The sequence below is a fragment of the Triticum aestivum genome, chromosome 2A (genome assembly GCF_018294505.1).
Source record: "Triticum aestivum cultivar Chinese Spring chromosome 2A, IWGSC CS RefSeq v2.1, whole genome shotgun sequence".
Taxonomy (NCBI): Eukaryota; Viridiplantae; Streptophyta; class Magnoliopsida; order Poales; family Poaceae; genus Triticum; species Triticum aestivum.
Genome location: NC_057797.1, coordinates 547,547,261 through 547,552,639, shown reverse-complemented (window position 1 = coordinate 547,552,639; position 5,379 = coordinate 547,547,261).

Here is a 5,379-nt window from a genome sequence, read left to right as displayed (position 1 = left end):
CGAGAGCACACTGTTTAGACTGATCGTGACTAGAGATACTAGTCTACTAGGAATCGAAGTCTTTGCGTGTCACGTGGCTTTTTTTTAAAAAAAAAGAGTCAATTACACCAATGGTGTCACAAGGCATACATTGAACTGGTGGCACAACTTGCTTTCACGTGCATATACGATGCAAATCACGTTTCTATACGAACACAGTGCTGATTAAGCACGCCAACGTGGCATGGGCCCACTATCAGGGACAGCGTGACGTGAAGGAGGTGTGCCTGCTTATCTTGCAAAAATAAAAAACTCAGAATTCTTTTTTATTTTTCTCACAGATGGAGCTGTGCGGGGTCCATCTGTCAGCAACGCACAGCATTTTGCAAAAATTGGGATTCGATCCCGTGACTTGCAGGAGCAAATGCCACACCAGTAAAATCGTCAACGTTCCTTATGATAAAATTGATACGTAACATATATAAACTTTCTATCTTAAGAGGAATGGAGTCACACCAGCCCATTTTGCACTGTTATTTAAGAAAACTTTATAAATACATGAATCTTGTAACCATGTGCTATAAATAAAATAATTTCAAAGTAACAATGAACACTTTTATATATTACATAAATATTTTTATAACATAATATTATTCTATATTATTATTATTATTTATCACATAAAAATAATTTACATATATTTTATAAATTCCTACAAAAAGTAACACGGCTGGGTGGTGCGGTGGCCACTCACACCTGATGCCCAGATATTGCCGCTTCGAATCCCAGCCAACTATTTTTATACTATATATACGTGTAAAAAAATTTACACTATACGGATATATATTTTTTAAAGCATGAACACTTCCATATACTGCATGAATAGTTTGTTAAAACTGTGAATATTTAAATTTTATATAAGAATTTATGAAAATATATAGAAAACTAAAAACTTTCTTAAAGCATGAATACTTTTATATACTTACATGATTTCTTTTAAACTGTGAACATTTTTAAACTTATATCACTAAAATATACTTCCTCCATTCCAAAATATAGTGCGTCCTCGGTTCCGGTGCTTCAAGTTTGACCGTAAATTGGACCAACGAGCCAAACTGCGGCGGGAGAAAAAAAATTAAAATTGAAAACTTCTTTCAAATACGAATTCATTAGTATAATTTTTGCTCCCATCACAGTCGGTCTTGTTAGTTCAATTTATGGTCAAAGCCAAACCTCGGATAGCGCGGGTACACTATATTTTTGAACGGAGGGAGTATAAAAAATAAACACTTTCTGAAAGCATTAACACATTTGTATATTAAATTAATATTTCTTTAAAACTGTAACCAAAATTAAACTTATATAAGCATTTGTTGAATATATGTTTTTATTCACTATGCAAATTATTACATGAACATTTTTTCTATGAATTGATTATTATTTGGATAATGTTAAATTAACACATGATTATTTTATAATTTTATTTATGAATATGTATATTATTTATAACCCATGATTATAATTTACATATATCCTATAAATTCGTAAAAGAACAGTGTAAAATGTGTTGTAGGGACTGTAGCCTGCATGATATTCAAAGAATATATAGGGGCAGCATCCAGTTGTTAGAGCATCTCCAACACGCGCCCAAAAAGAGCTCCGGGCGCTAAAAATTCGTTTTTTGGGCGCCGAATAGCTCTAACAGATGCTGTAAAATACTGTGCGCGCTACAAAGTTTTGGGCACGCGCTGAAAAACGCTATCGCGTGTAGTATATTTTGGGCTCTGGATTGCGCGCTTCACAATTTGCATTGCGGGCTTTTTTGGACGCACGTTTTTGGACGTCTGCTAAAGCAATGTTAGTCCGGGCGCATTAAAAATGCTATAGTGATGCGCTATAACTTTTATTGGGTGCGAAATTTTTATGCACCTATTAAAGATGCTCTTACATGAATTTGTTCTCGCTTAGGCAGTAAAGGCGCGCGCAGCTATGAGCTACAGGACAGCGGTTTGAATCCTTGCCGGTGCCATTTTTTCAATTATTTTTGAGACGCTCACAAGTGGAACCTTACGGCCGTGGCAAGAGCTTTTTGGTGAGGAAAAAATTCCGAGGTCTTTTTTGTGCAAAATAGCAGGCCACACGTCATGTTTGCCTCGCTGGGCCTCAGGCCACATTGGCGCGCCTAATCAACACCCTCTTCATATAGAAACGTAATTTGCACCATATATGCGCGCGAAAGCCAAGTTGTGGCACCAGTTCAATGTATGCTGCAAGTTTTAGCACTAAAGACTTTTCACGCCAAGTTGTGGCACCAGTGGTGTAATTGACTCTTTTGAAAAGTAAACAGTCATGTATACATGTGTACCTAGTATGATAGTTTTTTTTAACACTATACATCCGCAAATGCTCACATGACTTGCAGTAGTAGCCTCCGCAAGATGGGGTGACAACATTGGAGGACTTCTTTGTTGGTGATACTCGTTTGAGTAACGAGGCGTGATTTTCAGGGTGAAAACCCAAGGTCTGGTCTTTATTGGTTGTCCCTGACAGTGACCTTATTGAAGGCGTTGTTTTGGGAACGCGGTATTTCTTTAGGGTGAAAACCTACGATTTTTGATCGGGCAACGACAATGCTTGTACATTGTTTTCTTTCTAGAGGAGTTGCTTTTGGAAAACCTTACTTCTTGCCCGGGTGCTGTCTTTGATGGTGGTTAGAATGCTGCTACTAAGGGTAATTGATCGGGCAGTTTTTTTTTCTTTTTTGGCTGTGTGCATTCCAGATATTTTTAGGCATCTTGGTGGTGCAAATATTGGGTGTAATAGGTCTCTTTTTGATATTAATATAAACCCTTTTCAAAAAAGGCAAATGCTCACATACATGCACATACAATCATTATATGAAAGCACACATACATCTTTGAGATACTGAGCCGGTACAATATCTTGTGATTGACAAAGTCAGGTGCCTCGTAGTCGATGGAAACCTCTCGTTTCACTAAATGGACATCATCAAAACGTCCGGAATAAATTCAAAAAAATACAAGAACCAGCGCCAGGCCTAGAATTTGAACACCGATGGTTGGTTCCACCACAACAAATCTAACCATCGAAACTACATGGGTCACTAGTAGCATTCAGGATATTCCTTGGTGGGGGCGGCAGTTAACCCCAGCCGCGACGTGGCGACCCTTTCCCCGAGTCTCTAAGAGGTCCATTTGGCGGAGCGTGCGGCGGATCGGGGTCCTCCTGATTTGGCCGACGATGGTTGCTTGAGTCTTCTGCGTGATTCGTGTTGTGGGCGACGATGTTTGTCCGCGAGCTTTTGTTTGGTGAGGTGGTCGTGCTCATTGTTGTGTGTCCTTGGCAGCCAATCTGTGTCCGTGCTTGCTCTCGGGTGAGCAGCTCTACCTTGCCGACAATGCGGCACCCTTTGATCCAGCGCAAGAAAGCAGGGGCATTCTTCGGCGGTGGTGGCGAATGGCATTGTGATGTGGTCTCGCCAACTAGGAGACAACAAGGGTGGGATATTTTCATTGTGCCATAACTTTTACTCGAGACTTTGCCCCTCCCTCTAGTACGATTACGATGGTGGACAGGGCAATCGATGTTGTAGCTTTTGCTTCTTTGTTCGTTGCCTGTTAGCTTTCCTTCAGCAGTTTTAATCAGTCGTTTTGGGTTGCATCCTTGGTTTTCTTTGGTTTATAAGTTGTGGTTAGTTGTAATTCTAGTCGATTGATGGCTATGTTTCAAAGAAGGGTTTTGTCTTGAGCCTCGGCTCTAAAAAAACATATACCGTGCAGCACTAGCAAGTTCATGTCAACCCTCGATTTTGTTAAAACTTCAAACTTAAAATTACACGAAAAATAATGTATTGTATACTAGCCATATTAAGTGCTTCAAATATTTTTTCGATAAGGGGCGTTTTATTAATTAAAAAGTTTATGCATTACACCCGGACTCTATATTACTAAGATGCACACAACCAAACAAAGTCCTCTCACAAAATCAAAAATAAAAAGGAGGCGAAATACGAAGAAACATGTAGAGTCTGTATAACGCCTAAACTAGAGGGGGGCCAATCCTAAGACCATGCTGTCACCCATATTGGGTAAAAGTATCCCTTGCCATAGTCTTCAATCGTTTACACACCTCTGTAAACAAGTCTCTATTCTCCACATGTTGTAGACAAGGACATAAACGAAGAGTCCCGATACATATGTAGATAACCTTTTTTAAAGAGGATTACCCCCGGCCTTTGCATCAGAATGACGCATGCGGCCCCTTTATTAAGCAAAGTATCTGAAAAATCCGTGATTCAGAACAAGCTCAAATAGAGCTGAAATAATATAAAAAACAAAGTAAAATCTGCCACAATCGGCGAAAATACGACGAGATGACTAACCTCCTATCCTATTACTGGACCGCTACCCAAACCGGTTCTAGATATCCCAAAATACCATCTCCCATGGGTAGACCCAGTAACCAAAGGCTCCCTAGCTTCCAAAAGAATCAATACACGCATGGATCCAAGCAGTGGCCATGAAGATAACCTGTAAAAAAATTATGCGGGTTTGTCTGTTCAAAACAATATCATTTCTACAGTTCCATATAACCCAAAGTAGTGCAAATACTTCTATCTAAATATGTCTCTACTCCATTTAGCCACGTACCAAATAACGTGTGAATACTATTTGAAGGGGTGATATTAAAGGCTATATGAACTGAATGCCATAAAAGCTTGGCCAGCTGACAATCAAGAAAGAAGTGTTTGATGGTTGATCACAAAAGGTACATCGTTGACTACCCTCCCAATTATATTTTGCAAAGTTATCCTTAGTCAAAACCACCTCCTTGTGAACAAACCACATGAAGACTTTGATTTTTAGTGGGACTTTGATCTTCCAAATATGTATTGATATCGGAATTGGACCAGAATCAATTAGGTCCATATACATATGTTTCATTGAGAAGATGCCATTCATAGTTAATCTCCAGTGAATACTATCCGACTCATCAGAGATGTTAACATCCATCAACCTTCTGACAAGCTGTAGCCATGCTTCCCATCGGTCTCCTACTAAAGATCTCTGAATTGAATATTTAGAGGATTGGACTGTAATACTGCAGCAACATAAGCCTCCTTATGTTTTACAATATTATATGGATATTAAGTGGCTAAAGGCATCTCCCCTAACCATATATCCTTCCATAATCTCGTCGAATTACTGTTTCCAATGATGAATTTAGTTCTATGGAATAAAGTTGTCTTCGTTCTCATCAACCCCTCCCAAAAAGGTGAATCATTGGATCTAATGGCAACTTGGGCCAAGGTCTTAGATTGTAGGAACTTATTATGTAAAATTTGTACCCACGTGCCTTTGGTCTCAACAGAAAGCCTGT